We start from the raw sequence: 17,141 nt of genomic DNA on the forward strand, positions 1-17,141 counted from the left end.
CTGTGAGCAAGGCTGTGCTGTGCAAAGGAAAGTGATGTCTGTAGTAATCCAACACAGAGTGAAAGCTCTGGCTGAGGGAGCTGTGTATTTAGAAATGGTATTTAGAAATGCATCTTAGTGGAGACATGAAACAGAGATCCTGACTGCTTGTGAGCACTAGAGATCCCCTAACACGTGTTCCAACAGCAAGTGCCGTAGCCAGCGTGTTGGAGGTAATTAGTCAGTCTGCCTGCATTCCTCCTGCAACCTCAATTAATTATGAGGCTCTCGCTAACTTCTGCATGAAACAGTTCTGTAGTGGTGTTAGAGGATGTTAACCAGCTGCCACCTTCAGTTTCCATTGATGCTTTATAAATGCTGTACAAAGGACTTGAAAGCAAGGCCTCTTGCTTGTTGAGTGCAAGTTCAGCTCGCGCTGATCTCTTCCTCCCTGAACACTTGGCCTGAGAGGAGGAAGGCACAATCCTACCTGTACTGGTAGCAAATACAAAGCAAGAAAATGCTTTGGTATGCTTCAAGGGGGAAGCTGTTGCTTTTTGTGTTTCATCCTCTCTTGACTGAAATATAAACACAGGGCGGCAGAGACACGCAGGCAGATTCAGTGGGAAGAGATGTATTGCAACACAGCCATCAGTGTCAGTTTCTTGGGTAACTTTGACAGGGAAAGTAGGTTGGATCTTTTATTAGGTCTATTGATACTGTTGGGAGAGGCAGTCTTTTAAACATGTAAATGTGGTTTCTCATATCTGAAATAGAAGCATCAGGCTTTGAAACTAAATAAATACATGTTGAGAACACTTTTCCCAAGTTTAGCAAAGTTATGTTAATCACTTGGACCATCTGTTGGAGAAAATGTAGTTGTGAAGCTGGGATAGGTTAGGGGCACATTAGTGAGAGAAGAGATAATAAAATTGTTTGTTTCTCTAGGACACAGTAAAGTTTTTGAGAATTACTTGCTTTTCCTGGTGGTGTTACTGTTCCTTTTTAGAAGTAAGGAAAATGTTTTATTCATTTTTAAAAGATCCATTTTCTGTGAGGCTCCAAAACTGTAGTGTACTGGCTTGGTGTTCTCATGACAGGAGGATGAGGTTAGGATCTTCCTTGCCTGTAGCCCTGCCCGGGCTGGGAGAGCTCCAAGGGTTCTCCTGGACTCTGCCCAGCCTCTGCAGCTGGGGGGTGTGAAACAGCTACACTGCTGCTTTATCCTGAGAGGTAGGAGGGCAAGAACTGTACAGAAAAGAGTTGAAGTCCCTCACCCCAGGAAGTGTGGCTGGTTCCTAATGGCCTGCTGCCTGAGCCTTTCAGCCTGACAGCATCTCTCCTCCTTAAACACGTTGTGAAATGTTGAAAAATGATTTGGATGTCTTTATGACAGTGGCATTTGTTCAGGAGGAGCTGTCTGTTTGTTTAAATACAGCCCCAAAGGAGGTGCTTGTTTTCCTAGGATTTCCTCTAACTGCTGACCCAAACAGGAGAAGAGTGTCCAGGGAAGGGACATCACAGAAGCCTGGCTGAGTGCTGGCAGAAGTGTGATTAATCTTGACTAGACAGCTGTGCCAGAGCCACTTCCAAAATGCTGGACACCAAACCAAAGTATACTTGTGACAGCTCTCCTGTCCTTTTCAATTGCTTTGTGTTGCTCTCAATTCCAAATACATCAGTCTTGTTTGAAGGCTTCGTTAAACCCCTCTGATGTGCTAATGCAAAGTGTAATCTGTCCTTGTTACAACATTTACTGCCAGTAAAGCTCATGTGGACAAGGCGAGGTACGACTGCAGGGAAAAGCAGTACTTAGCTAAAAATAACCATTTACTTAGGTTGGCCTCCTGCTTTTGGGGAGATATCAAGAAAAACCTGAGAGCAAGTTCTTTGTGTGATCTAGCACCCGACTTGAAGGAAACGGTACGTATGTTTGAGACCACTCGTGAAACATTCAGGAAATGCAACGAGTCTCATGGTTGTTGGTGTTTCCCCAAATGGGTAATTAATGAAAGGCTGTGGAGATACATTGCACTGTTGAGGTGTAAACTTTTTAGGAGGGGCAAGTGGTAGAACCCCAAAGGAATGAAGATACGTGACCCAATGTAGAATCACAAAACCCTCAAATTCTGTGCAAGGGAGGTTGGTTCCGCCCTTCTACTGCCCTGGTTTCTGTGATTTAGCAAACTGGGTTGTTTAGTCAATGTGATTCATTCCTTTCAGACCATCCACTGCAGTGCTCCTAATTTCAGGTCAAGAGGAAGGAAGCAAAGGCTCCTGTGTGAAACAAAGGATGTCACGTACTGATCTCCATTGTTACAGCAGTAGAGGAACTGGTGTAATAACCAAATGAAGATCAAAATTGATGAGAGAAGCAGAATGATAAAATAACTTTAAAATGTTGCAAAATTTCTGCAGCAATGTTGGCTCCTGCCATTTTGTAAGTGAGGTTAAGGAAACTTAGTGTTTTTACAAGATCTGTAGCTACAGGAATTTTCCTTCAGAATAAGACCCTTCTAAACATGTACTTCCTTTTGCTCCCAGAGTAGATCTCATTAAGTTGAACAGGGCCAGCTTTCCTTGTATTCCATAACCTCCTGTTTTTCTCACAAACTGGGAGGCTCATGAATTTTCCATCCAGAACTGCTGCCATGAACCTGAGGGATTGAGGCTTGTTGGTGACTGCTTGCTGCCTCTCTGCGCACTGTTGTGGATAATTCAACAAATAATTGATTTAGCAGTGCAGGAAGGTCACCAGTCTTCTTTTTACAGCTGTCATGTACAGCTTGAGACCCCTGTCCTGCAGCTCTTAGCTCTTGGACAGTACATTGCTAGGAGGGCTTGTGGTCTATTTTTCTCCCAAGTGCACAATGGTGGCAAATCAGGTGCTTTAAATTTTTAAAGGATTAAAGAGGGCTGTGCTGTGTCACACTCCTCTCCAAATCAAGAGAATGAAATTGTTATCTGGTATGGTCACCTGCAGGAATGAGATTGAATAATGACATTAGTACATTCAAGTACAGATTCATTGACGTCAGATTTTGCTTCAGATTTGGTGAGAGCGAATCAGATTACTCAGCCATCAAGTTTCATCATCATGCCTCCATCACACACTAATGGCTTATGCCTTGGGGATCAGAGGAATTAAACTAAAAGTATTATTCTAATGCACCTGATTGGTTACCGAATATAATACCAGAAAGAAAATGCCTTTTCAACCCCTGGTATAATTACTTATGTCTTTTCATGATGAATCATAAATGCTCTTTTGATATCTACATGATAATTTGTAGAAATTTTAAAATACATTTTTATGTGAGTTCTTCTATTGACAAACTGTCTACAAATAACTTACTGACTTTTCAACTGCATGAGTTATTTGAAATTATTCATAGATTGCTTCTTGGTTTGCTGATTGTTTACAAGCAATTCCTTTTTAGTATTCAGTGGCTGGTATTCAAGTGTTCAGCTTCCAGCTGCACGATTCAGTTCGTATTTTGACATATAGGTCACACAATAGTATTTCTGCTCCCTGACTAAATGCATATAATTCATAGGATCTAGCTTCTTGCACGAATATTTGCATTGAATTATAAAATTCTTATTCTGCAGCCATTCTTTAGCACTTGATTATCAGCAGAAACTGAAACAATCCTTTTTAATCTTATTTGCTGAGTATTTATGGAAATGCTAATGCACAGTGGACATTACCATAAATGAGCAAATTTGCTGTAAAGCTTCAGCTATGCACTCAGCTGCATTTTTATTAGTTTCACTGTGTTTGCCCATCTTCTTTCTATGATCTCAAAATATTAATAATTTAAATATTTTTTGGCATATGTGAATTTAAGTAATTTTATGAAAAATACATACATATATATTGTTCAGTTCTAAGCATTTCCTGTGGAAATTGCATATAGTGACCTCTACCTTCAGTGATGGTTGCAGAGTGCCTTACATGTGTCCTTCCATCTGATTTTGCATATTTTTCCTGTTATATGTTGCTAGAACTCCGGAGTTCTGTTTAAAACCACAGTACCATGAACATAAAATCAATAGACAAATAAAATCCAACACTAACTGGACAAGCCAGAGCCATTAAATGAGCAATAGCCAGCTGCTCTCATGAGCCCACTCTTTGGTTTGTGGTCTTACAGATCCCTTTTTCCCCTGCTGTCCCCAACTGCCCCTTGCTCTGTAGAGATAAAATGATTGCAAGTGTGGAGACATTTCAGTCCAAGGATTGCACTGGAAAGCAGAGAGCATGTCTGAAATTCTTGTGCACATTTCTAAAGTAACAGTGAGAACCATGCTCTCTTGCTGTTCAGAGATAAGGGAAAACTGCCCTTGAAGAGCTAAGGTGTCCAAAATAAAAAATATCATTGCTATTTCTTAGTACATGGATCATTTTGAAAACACTTCTATTATTTTTCTTCACATATCCAAATAACCACAGTGCAAGGCATCTGGCCTCTCTGGATTCTGTTTGCTGTGTTTCCCTACACCTCTCACTGGTCCCTGGGGCTCAGGAGGGTGTTTATTACAAATGAATGTTTAATGTCTGCCTTGAAAAGCTTCTTGTTCAGCTTGGAATTTCTGGTTGCAGTGCTCTGGAAAGACCTGCACGTGGAGAAGGGCCCTGTGGAGCACTAACTGGGCTTGAGAGTAGTTCCTGCACACTGTGATTGCTTTTAGTGAGGGTTTTCTTCTCTTACAGGTAGGCAACTCACTTGGCAGAGCTGACACTGATTATTTTGTTTGACCTTTGTTAACCTCTGGTAACCTCAGTCCACTGCCCTGAGAGTGAGCTGTGGAGACAGGCAAAGGGGATTCCTGGCCCTGGGTTCCAGCAGGACACTGTGGCAGCTGTTCAGAGGAGACACTGAGGAAGCAAAGCCCAAAGTGATCCAAATGTTTTCTCCACCTGTCTTGTTCCTGAGGTGAGGCCCAAGAGGGAAAGAAACCTGTAGTTGTGGACACTTGTGCTGTAGCACTGCTCTGACTGCTTTTACCTGGGTTGGCAGCTGGTGCCCGAACCACAGTTTTCTTTCCAACCTTTAATTTAAATGCAGCTGGTTTCTGCTGTGGCTAGGAGATGGAGTATTCTGAGTGCTTTAGCAGCATGTAAAAACTCTGGCAAGCTGACTCTGAGGTGTACTTAGGTGAGGGATACACATGCTGCATCTCCCATTACTGTCCTGAGACTGGTGTGCCTGTGCCTTGGAAGAGGTGTCTGATAATTTGCCTGGATGGGCTGGGGCTGTGCAAGTGTTGAGAAACCTTTCAAAGGCTGTAAATCTTGATTGCAGCATCACTGTGAAAGAGCAAGGTTTCACAGCCTCCCAAGGCTTTGTCCTTTCTCCCAGTTGCTGGGTTCACTTTCCATGTGCCAAAAAGCATTTCTCTGATAGAAAGCTCCTCCATGGTCCTAGCTCGAGCTCTGTGCAGACTGCTGTATCTTGCCAGCTGGTAGCCAGACATTAGAGATGACTTAGGTAACCATTGATTATATGCAGCAGCTTTCCCCAGGTGAGGCAAAGGGAACAAAAATTTCCCCTTGCAGGAGCTCTCTTTGGCATCTTGCAGCTAAGAGCTGCTTTCTTAGGGCCTTTAAACACCTAACTCCACCCAAAATGAAATACAGCTGTCTGTCCAGAGCAGCTGTCATAGGAGCTATGCCACAGCTCATCTGGAAGTCTTTTTGTGTGCTTGTGTGGCCCAAGAGACCAAGACAAATAATGAAGCAGAGAGATTTTGTGCAGTTGTTTCCTTGTCATGTTTTCCTGATGGCAGTGCCTACCTAATTTGTTGGGATGTTGCCTCTGCTAGATTCCTGTGGAATGCTGCAGTTAAAAGCTAAGTACTAGTAAAAGCTCTTGTTGCCAATTGTAAGGCCAACAGGCTTATATTAGTTCGCACTGTCCTTGCCAAACTGCTTTACAAGTAGTGTTGGTCTTTTCTTTTTCCCTGTCTCTCAGTTTCACTGTTTCTAGGCTTGTGCAAAATGCTGAATTGCAGATGTGCCCTTTGTTTAAATGCTGAAAAGAAAAACTGAAGCTGAAATTACAGGAAAGAAGCATGGGGGAAGGTCAGGCAAAAGATAAGGTTATTTTCAAGACATGAAAACGTGGTTATTTTCAAGACATATCTTTGCAAGCAGCTCTGTAATAGAAAAACAGAATGCAGAGTCTTGGAAGGAATAGCCTTGGGTTCCACTTGTCAAGAGGAAATCTGAGAGTCAGAACCCTTCTTTATTATTCAGGCTGGTAAAAAGTTGCATTTTGGCTATTACAGGTTTGGAAAGACAGGGATATCAGCACGTGTGGAATTTTGGGAGCATTTCTAACCTTGTGGGCTAATGAGCAGGGCAGAAGTCCCATCTTTTATGTCAGTGACGTGTAAAGTTTTGAGAGTGGGACAGATTGTTTTTGTTTCATTTGAAACACTTCCAGAGTGCCAGGATTTTCAGAAACAGCTAAGTATTTCTTGCCTCAGGAGGCTTGAACACCCAGACTGAGACATTTGTACTGATGCATCCCCAAACCACTGACCACTTCTAAAACTTTGTGAAGCTGGCCTCTGTAGATCTGTTTGGGATATGTTTATGGGCCTATTGCAGACACAGTTTTGCCCTCAATTTCAATGAAATTGTAGTTTCCCTTGGCATCCCTCCTTCTCTTGTACTCAAGGCTCAGAATTGCTCCTTCTCTAATTGCATGAGTCCGCTGAAAGGGTATTCTCTCACAATACAGTGTTTTTGCAACAGAAAACATTGTCTCACATTTTAATAACTGTATTAATAATTGGGAAAGCTAGAGAGAGATGTTTCTTTGCTGACACACTGTGACAGTGAGCCAAAGAGCTTGATTTCTGCAGCTTTCAGAGGGGTGGCATCCCATTTCTCTAGTTCTGGGAGAATTTTGGGGATTCATCCAGCGTTGTAGCAGAATCTCCAGAGTATTGTACCATATAATAACAACAATTGTCCTTGATCAAAACTGCATGAGCATCTCCATACTTGCAGCTTCCATTATGCTGCACTGGTTTTGATTACTAGCTCTTTAAACAGCTGAATGAGAGGACAGAAGAGAGAAAGAGTGGGATGGGTCGGGGGGAAAGCTGCTGATGAAAAACATTTGCAAATAGGGAAGATGCCCTAGTAATGAAAGCTGGTATGAGTCCTTAAAAGCACCATCACCAGAAAATACCAGCAAGAAATTAATCCCTGCCTTCTCCCTAGTCAGTCCATTCTGAAGTGCTGTAATTCTGCTGAATGCCACACATCACAAAAATGGCTATAAGGTGCTCATACAACTGAGCCTTAGCTAAAGAAACAATTACCTCATCCCTATGTTTCTAACATGTGCTGGAGTTGCTAATATATGCACTGATGGTCGTGTTTCTTTTGGACCATTGAAAAGTTTTGAAGTTTTGAACATTTTTGACACTGAATTCCAGGAAAGAATTCTGCCAGATTTGTTCTTAACTGAAAGACTGGCAGTCAGAAAGTTTTTTGTGTTTGTTTGGGCTTTTGGTTTTTTGGTTGGTTTTTTTTTTAATGTACATAGAGTAGAAGAGAAAAAGAAAAAACATAGCTCTATGCCAATTTTTTTTTTTTTTTTTTTTCTGGGAGAGGAATAGGATGGATGGATGTCTTTGCCTGGTGTTAACTTAGAGCTCTTTATCTTGTGCTGCTCTTTGTTTGGCTGATTCTGTATGTTCTTAATTCCTTCCAGTTACAGGCTTTCTGTCATTAATAGGTGCCTTTCTGTTGTGCAGTCAGAGGAAACCCTTTTGAGGCCTTCAAGATTTAAGTTGTTAATAGTATTTAAGTTTTGGCATCTGATTCCTGGCAGTTGAAAATCTAGTAGCTATTTCTGTAGGGCTCAGCTCTGCCTTTACTCAGTTTTCTGCTATGGAAAACCCTATTGCTCAATGACAGCATGATTTCCATCCAAGCCAATTAAACTGTTCTTCCATGTGTGGTGTGTGACTTTGCTGGCTTGCATGTTCCCAGGAAGTTTACTCACTGATAATTTTTAAAGTGGCTCTAATTTGACTTAGACAGGTGATGTACTTGTACTGTACATCACTGTATCTTCCATGATAGCCTTTATTCAGAGGTTAAGCTCAGTAATTCTCAAAAATTGAAACTCCATTGTGGCTTACTTGTACCTGTGCACTGCCAGAGCTACCTCAGATTCTAGAAAGAAGCAGTTAAGAACAGCACAAGGTTGGACACAGAGGTGATGCAGAAATGATGCAACACGTGCGCAAGGAGACCTGACCCACTCAGTGGGGAACATAGAGAAGGATTTGAAGGGAGAGGGTGGTTTCCTCCATGTCTTGGAAAAACAATTTTCTGTTCTCTTTGCACTTAGCAATTTGATTTCACGTGCTCATCACAAGTTTCATTACTTTGGAGGACCAAAATCTTTGAACCATGTGCTAGGTGTTCAGAACATGATGAAAATGCCAAGATGTGTGCTATATAATGGATTTGTTGCTGTGGTCAGGAGGATTTAGGTGGAGTAGTAGGCACGGGAATGGAATTTTGTAAGATTTAACTCTTCATTTCAAGAGGATAATGGAACAACATTGCATGTCCTTTTCCATAACTGACTGTGGCTTTCTCTTTGGCCTTTATCACTTGAATATTGGGTTTTGTGTGCTCTTTCCTCTTGAAATACTCCTGCTAAGCCCTTTAAAATTATTGTGTGTTTCAAGAAAAACAATCAGGACTTAAGAGACATTTTTTGGGGAGTGAGGGAATCTGGAGTTTGTTTAAAGAAAGGGGATCTGAAGAAGATAAAACAGAGATATCAGTTATGCAGAACTAATGATGCATTCCAAAGGAGAGTTGAAGAGCTATCCAGCTCCATGAAGTGCTCCATTCTGTATTAGCTTTTTCACTGGGAAATCTTTTGAAGGGCCAGAATCACACATGCATGTATTATACATAAAACTCTGTAATACATGAAAGTATATTTGGTTCTAACACTGCATGAGGAAGCCCATGGCATCCTCATGGAGCAAGAAAACAACACTAAATTCCCTTGGCAGGAATCAAAGCCTTTCCAAACTAACCTCATTACCAGCAGATGTTTGAATTGCTGTAATAGACGTACACCCTTGCTGCACATACAGTGTGTGCTGCCTTGAATGCCTGGCTTTTTTCCTCCCCTTAGATGCTCCTGTAATTCTGGGAACATCCTGCCCAAAATTGTCAGTGTGCCTTCTCAGGTGAATCTGAGGAAAAAGCTACAAGAGATAGATGAGAGCCTTTCAAACGTAGGATAGAAAACTGCCAGATTGTCAGAGCTAATAGAGTGACAGCTTGAGTGTGAAAACCCAAGTGCTGTGCTGCAGTATCCCAGGGATCAGCCAGCCCTTTATTCAAGGAAAGAGGAGAGAGCAGCAATAACAAACCTAAATTAACAATTCAGGCTGACAGAAAGCATCATTTCTGAGTCAAGCAAGAAAAAATAACTTGAAAACCAGCTAGATTGACTGTTGTTTATTCACTACAGATATTTCAAACTCAAGAAAAACTGAGGAAGTAGTGATGGTGGTTAAATGATGATTTAAAATTATTTGAAGTAGCTATTAATATTGCAAATGCTTCTGTTAGGCAACCTGCTTCCTTGGGGCAGGTAATTTAATCCTATTGCTCTGAAATGCACTTGGTTTCTTCTTCCAATAGGTTTAGGGCACAGAGGGCATTTGAATTAATGAGAGGCAGACGTAGTGGGGAAATACTCCATTATCCTTAGCCTTTGGTAAGTCTGGCTAATTAGTGAAACATTTGAAAGAGACATCTTTCATTTCCATGCAATTTCAAAATAATTTTTTCATCTGGTAGGGTTGTCCTGTCTGTTGACTGATGACACACGGGTAATATATGAAACATCTGCCTTGGAAATCCCTGCACTAGAGTGGCTCTGAGTTGGTGAGTTGAAGGCCCCATGATTAGGTATATTAAAAAACTTCACTTAACAGCACCTGCCAGCACTTATTCATTAAACAGGGGCCATTTGGCCTCTTTGGGGCAATATTTGGGTGCCAGCTAAGAATTCCTTGTGCATTTACCTCAGAATCCCTAAATCTCCTCCCCATGAAAATGAGAAGCATCAGTAGCCTGTCAGCTTTCCTTTTAAGGATGAACTTTACAAGCTGTAAAATGAAAAAAAAAAAAAAAATCAGGGAAAAACAGGAGAACAAGAAAGGAAGAAACAGTGATCTCCACACTGAAGGAATAAGCTTGAGATTGAAGATGTTCTCTTCCCAGTTAATTCACTGGCTTCTTGCCTGATCTTTACCACCAATATCTTTCTGGATTTCTGCTTCCCATCTGTAACAAGGGAAATACTATTTTTTTTCCTGCTTTTTATTTGTTTAGGCAGCTAGCTTTTTGAGCTTTTATGCTGCACACAGTAAGAAGCTTGGTTCTGTGGGACCTCAAGGGATTCTTGTGATATGAACAGTAACAAAGGGGCAGAAAGATATGCAAAGGCATGTTTGGGAAAGATGGCCACGAGTTAAGCTTTTTTTTTCTTTCTTTATTTTACTGGGGGGGAGAGGACAAATTCCTTTGCCTTAGTTGCCAGGGAAGTTAAAGTATTTCTGAAATGTAGCTTTGAATAGTTTGTCACAGTTCAGCATGGTGCTCAGTAGGCCACATGACTTCTTTGTGGTAGGATTCCCTATTGCAGTGATTACCATGAACATGATTGACATTCTTGCCTTTGGTCCTTGATCAGGTAGTTTTTTCATTTCAGGGCATGGGAAAAAAAATCTATATTATTTTGTTAGCATTAAATATTATTTGTGATTGTTAACAGTTAAGCAGCCAGCAATGTTGGTGAGGAAACTCCTGGAGGACAATGCAGTCACTGGTCACAGCCAGCACAGCTTCATGAGGGGAAAGTGGTGCTTGTCAAACCTCATTTCCATTTAGGACACGGTAACCAACCCAGCTGATCTAGGAAAGCCAGTAGGTGTCATCTTTTTGGACTTCAGCAAAGCTTTTGACTCTGCCTCTCACAATATCCTTCTGGACAAAACACCCAGCCCACAGCTGGATAAACACATCATGTGATGGGTGAGCAACTGGCTCTCACAGCTCAGGCACAAAGGGTTATAGGGAATGGGATGGCATCAGACTGGCATTTGGTCACTGGTGGGGTTCTGCAGAGCTCCATCCCTGGCCCCGTCCTCCTCAACATCTTCATTAACAGCTTGAACTCAGGACTTGAAGGAATACTAATTAAGTCTACCAACAACATTAAATTGAGAGGAGCTGTCTACTCCCTTGAAGGCAGAGAGGCCCTGCAGAGAGACCTGGCAGATTAGAGAGATGGGCATTCACCAATCATATGAAGTTTAACGAGGGCAGGTGCCAGATTCTGCACCTGAGATGAGGCAACCCTGGCTGTGTGGACAGACTGGGGAACAAAAGGCTGGAGAGCAGTGCCACAGGAAAGGGGCATGAGGGTCCTGGTGGACAGAAAGTGGATTATGAGTCAGCAGTGCCCTGACAGCCAGGAGGGGCAAGCATGTCCAGAAGTGCATCAGGCACAGCATCACCAGGCAGACGAGGGAGGGGATTGTTCCGCTCTGCTCTGCACTGGGGCGGCCTCACCTCGAGCCCTGTGTGCAGTTTTGGGTGCCACAATATATGAAAGACATGAAACTATTACAGATTGTTCAAAGGAGATCTGTGAGGGTGGTGAGGGGTCTGGAGGGGAAACTGTATGAGCAGCAGCTGAGGTCACTTGCTCTGTTCAGCCTGGAGAAGATTGAGGGGAGACCTCATTACTCACAAGGAGAAGTGGAGGGGCAGGCACTGATCTCTTTTCCCTTGTGGCCAGGGGCAGGACCCAAGGACACAGCATGAAGCTGAGTCAGGGGAGGTTTAGGCTGGATATTAGGAAAAGGGATCTTCACCCAGAGGGTATTTGGGCACTGGAACAGGCTCCTCAGGGAAATGAACACAGCACAAACCTGACAGAGTTCAAGAAGCATTTGGACAATGCTCTCAGGCACACTATCAGACTCTTGAGATGTCCTGCATGGGGCCAGGAGTTGAACTCCATGATCCTGATGGGTCCCTGCCGACTGAGCATATTCTGTGAATTCAGTAGGGTAGAGATGGTGGATTTGGCCAGTGTCTGATCACATCATTTGATGTGCACCCAGATGTGTGCTGGCTGCTCCCCACAGCATGTTGAAGAGCTCTCTCACACACAAACTTGTATATCTAAACTCAGGTTTCAGAGGTGGGTCAGATCAGCCTGAGGCATTGGTCGTTGTGACTTACATTCTCCCTGGGCATAATTTCTGTGGGAAAAAATTTGTTGTGTAGATAGATATGTACCTTTAATTTTCATACATTGTGACAAGACTGTTTTCAACAGGCCAAAATGAATTTTGCCCCAGTCTGTAACTGGAGTTGCATCTGGTGCTCCTGGGAATGCCAAATCTCACATCTGATCTGAAATGCCAATGAGCCCATATGAAGCTGTTAATGTTTGTGTGAGGTTTTTTAGTCCTCATTACCAACCTGATAGAAAGATAATTCCTCAGCTGCTGTTCCAACCTGTGGGATTTTACCCACTTAATTAATTTTCCTTCTTGCTAAAAAAGATCTCCTTTTATGCACAAGGAGCTATGCTTGACTTGCTTTTCAGAGCCTCTTCTCATGTCTGTATCAAAGGCACAGAGGCCCCAGAAAATGGAGGGTGAGCCCTAGGGGCAACATGCTTGTGGAGGCTGAGCTTGGATAAGCTGCCTTGTGAGCTAAGGGCAAGCTCCTGGAGGGGAGTCTGCCCAGTGGAGGGGGTCCTGGTTCCTTCCCTGCTACCCCCTTTTGCTACCACTCAGCAATAAAATGAAAGCCTGTGACATGACCAAAGGATAACAAACCACTTGCTGAATGCCTGCTGAGAGTTTAAAATGCCAGCCTACACCACTCTCCCCAACCTTTCAGCATGTCAGCAAGCTGTCTATGTAAATAAATACATATATCAAACAATAAGCAGGCGCCTTTTTAGCATGCATTGTTTCAGGCTGAGATGCTCAGTTCTGGTGCAGCTCATCTCAACATCTGTCAAGCTAATGCCAGCTCCACAGCTCCCTTGTATTTAATGCACAAAGATTTGTGTTAAGTAATGAGGAGCTGCCTTGCTTTACATCTGTTTTGGTGTTATTTCTGATGCATAAAATGTTAAATGGGAATGCTTTGTGTTCCTCCTGATGTCTGTGTCAGTATGTAGTGCAAACTCTTGTTGCTTATGCTTGATTAAGTAGCTTTATACAACCACGTATACAAAAAGTGTCATTTGCAAAATATACCACCACAGGAGCCCCAAAGCATAGAAACATTGAGGTGGGGAGAAGGCTGTGACGAGGGTTGGATTTAAAAGAAAAAATTTTTTTTAGAAACTTAATTCCAGTAGAGTCAGTTGTGCCCCTTAAATCAAACTCAGGAGCCGCAGAGTCTAAAGCCCCAAGGGTGTGGGGCTGTTGTGGGAGCAGCACCCCTGAGCTGCTAGTCCAGGTCAGGTCATGTCTAATCCAGGGTCTTGTCTCTGATAGCAGCCAGCACTGATTAGAGACAATATCAGACCGGGGCAACAACCGGGAGAAATTCCACATTAAGCTTTTGTTTATTTTTGTTTTCATATTAAAAATGTATTGAGCCCAGATGATCCATAGTCCGCTGGGCCTACTCCTCCACTGAATATTCACCTGTAGGCTAGAGGAGTGTTGGATCCTCTAGTGCTGCTGTCCGTCTCTGTCCCCATGCATCAACCTTGGAGAAGAAACCTGCTCTTTATTTCTCACATGCTACTGCTTTTGTTCTGGTGAGATACTAAGGAATCACATTTCTTAAAAAAACAAACCAGGCAGATTCTTTATGCATGCAACAAGTCTTTAAGACAGCTTTCTGTCAGACTTTTCTGGAGTCTGCTGAGGGAAAGGAGAACATTCCTGCTGCCTGAAACACTTTCAATTGGATTACATATAAACAAAGCAGGGGGGAGCGGAGAGTCATAATCCTTCACTGGAGAGGAGGATTTATATGACCTGATATATCTTGTGTTTCTTAATGTTCCTTGAATGGAGATGATTGAAATCTCTCATCTGAGCAAGCACACAAAGAAGACAAAATACATTATTAGTGATCTTAAATATATTAGAGCCCCCTGCTTCTGATCACAGTGGTACATCAGCTGGAATAGTAATAGGGGATGCATGGGGTTTGCCTACATGGACAGGACTTCCATAGTGGAAAGGGAAAATTGCTACAAAAGATGCCATTGAATCAAACTTTTGATGACTCTCTGTATGCCTGCCTATGACACTTCCCATGCTGTGGTTTCAGATCACTTTACAGCCGTGAATAAACTTTTTTTTCCCCCTCCCTCACTGTCTTCAAAGGCTGTGAGTTAATATCCAATACCTTATGTCTGAAATGACTAGGACTGTGTTCAGTAGGATATGTTTTTGTTAGGCAGCAGGCACTTTATCCTGTGCAGAAGTATATGGATGTGCATTTCCTACATACAAACACTTGCACCTCTCAAATATTCACCTTCAAAGAAACCAGGATGTGTTTGGTATGTGTGTCTTTGAAATGCCAGGTTGTACAGAGCAGAGTCTTGTAGACACCCATGGGAGGATGAGCCACAGCTGGAAGTGCTGAAAGAGTCCAGTGGAGACACAGGCACGGAGAACATCTGCCCAAGTACCATTTGGTGGGCCCTTGCTCTGCCCACTAGACCATGCTGCTCCTCTATATGCCTGTAAGATGAGTGTCCAGGGTGCAGAGCACTCCTCACCGATGGCCCTGTGTTCCCACTAATCCCTCCCTCTCATCCTGGGGAAGTGTGAAATAACACCTCTGTGCTGAGGAGCAGGGAGCTGCTGACAGAGGGCTGATACTCTGTGCGTGGGAGGAATTTCCTTTCATGTGGTCTGCTGTGACATTAGCACTTTCCAGCTGGCTTGTAGGTGGTTTTGTAATCCCTGGATTGACAAATGGCAGTTCAGCTCAGTATGGCTGTCATCTTCAGACAGCATGACAGAGAAGGGGAGCTTGACATGTCCTGCTGCAGCCCTGTCACAGTGTCTTATGGAGCTGCTCAGTGGAGTTGCTGTGACAAGACCTCCTCTCCCAGCTTTTCATCTTGATCCAGAAGGAAGTGCTAAGCATTGTGTGTTGCAGAGGGGTCAGAGATGCTACCTGATGTTTCATATGGGCAGTTGGTATTAGCCCTGAGATCTGGAGTGGCTGGCCAGGGCAGAGGATTTGGGCTTCAAAAGAAAGCAAAGCTACAAGGTAGACTAGAGAGGAGAGAATTAATATCATGAAATGGATTTACATGGCGCCATCTTCATATCTGAACTGGGGCTGTCAGGGAGAACGAGATCCAGACTCACTGCTGTTCTCCAGAGAGGAGCTTGTTATGGAATGATTGCTCAGTTAAAGTGATGGCTGCACCTCTGTGCCCCGTGTCTGGCTGATTTCTGCAAGTAGAAAACAGACACAACCTGGCATGATCCCTTCTCCTGTCCCACTGGCTTTTTGTGCCTTTCTGCAGTCTCCGATTTACCTTCTTTTTCTTGCCTTATTGCTCGCACCCCTTGAGCACCTGTTGGTGTCTCCCTCCCACCTTTGCCTGCCTCTTAGCTTCATCACCTTGCCTTCTTTTTCATCCTCAATAATTTCTGGCTCCCTCCATTCAGAGTAAGTGTTTAACATCGATCCAGTAGGTGATCAGATGGGTCCGTGTTTGTTGCCTACAACGCAGAAAGGGTGTGTGTGTGTGTGTTAAACAGTTACCTACCTATCTTTATCACACACTACTCCATCCTCTGTTCTGGAACTTGCCTTTTGGGGACTCACAGCACCTCTTCCTCGGCATGACTCTCCTCTGCTGTGCAGAGGAGCAAGAGGGGAAGATGCAGAGCAACTCTGTTGTTTCTTTCTTATTCTGCTGGAAATAGTCTTGTCCTCCTCCTGCCTTCTGGTCAAAGCCCTTTTCTGGTCAGCCTGATGAACTGGAAAGTAAGGAAGAAGGTTTTGCCTTTAGTCCTGACCTTGACAGGGTCTTCAGGGACACTGAGAGATGCTTCCCCTCCTTTCCTTCAGGTGTACAAGAAAGAGTTGGTCTTTACCCAAGCAGGAGGAAGTAAAACAAGGCGGCAATCTTCTCCTCAGGTTCAGGATATGTCTTATGTATTTTCCTTGCTGTTTCTGACAGGTTGACCAGCCTCGATCACAGTCCTAGAGACCTGGAGCAAGAATCCTGACCGATGCATATTCAGTACAGCCTGACTTCTTGAGGACAACAAGTATTTCCCTGAAAGCCTGTCCCCTCAAAGCAGCGCACAGGTAAGGCAGACAGTGCTTCTGATGCTCAGGGTCACCTGCACTGGATTGAGCAAATGACTTTTTCCATTAATTTGGCTCAAGAGGGGCTTTGCCACCACTGCCTGCCATGTCTGTAGGGATGAAACCATACAATGTATTTACAGCATGGGGAAGGTTTCTCAGCAAAAATGTACTTTCAGAGGATCAAGACTGCCCATATGGTTGAGATAAATATAGGTTAAAAGCGTGGGAGTATGCTGAAAAAAGAAAAATGTTACATACGAGGTATTAATAAAACAATACTTAGATCTTCTGTTCTAAAATAATTTTGTATTGGAAATAGCTTAATTTAAACAGATTTTTTTTTAAAGAAAAGGAAATAAAAGAATGTATGTTGTGGAGAAGGGGTTTAGTAAGAAATTAATTCAATAATGTTGTTTTCAACTCAGAAAGACGTATCAGGTCATCCGTAAGTGAAAAAAAAACAAACACAAAAGCCTTGCAGTTCCAATTGCTATGACTCATGGAAACCAGATCTAGAAAAAATGAGGCCCTTTAGTCCAAACTCTTAATCCCCTACTAGTATGTAACATCGTTCCCAGCAGCATCTACCAGTCCTGATTTAAATGATGGGATTTTCCCTCGTCCCCTTGGGATACTATTGCACAGACTAATAGAATTAATCTGCTTACTTCTCTTTCAACCCCTGACCGCTGCAGATGCAATTAGTAGTAGGTGATGGGAGGATTCTGTTTCCTATGCTGTATTATGAAGGCTTAGGGCT

The 17,141-nt window shown here is 43.0% G+C and overlaps 1 protein-coding gene across 6 annotated transcripts in view; it reads left to right on the top strand.

The window, feature by feature from the left end:
* Nucleotides 1-17,141, top strand: part of TSPAN18 (tetraspanin 18) — a 120,156-nt gene that overhangs the window by 44,506 nt on the left and 58,509 nt on the right. For all 6 annotated transcript variants that reach the window (XM_015631116.2, XM_015631114.3, XM_015631119.3 and 3 more), the window contains exon 2: nucleotides 16,248-16,378. The gene's annotated coding sequence lies outside the window, so the exon portion shown is untranslated. The remainder of the gene's footprint in view (nucleotides 1-16,247; nucleotides 16,379-17,141) is intronic.

The sequence above is a fragment of the Parus major genome, chromosome 5, assembly GCF_001522545.3.
Source record: "Parus major isolate Abel chromosome 5, Parus_major1.1, whole genome shotgun sequence".
NCBI lineage: Eukaryota > Metazoa > Chordata > Aves > Passeriformes > Paridae > Parus > Parus major.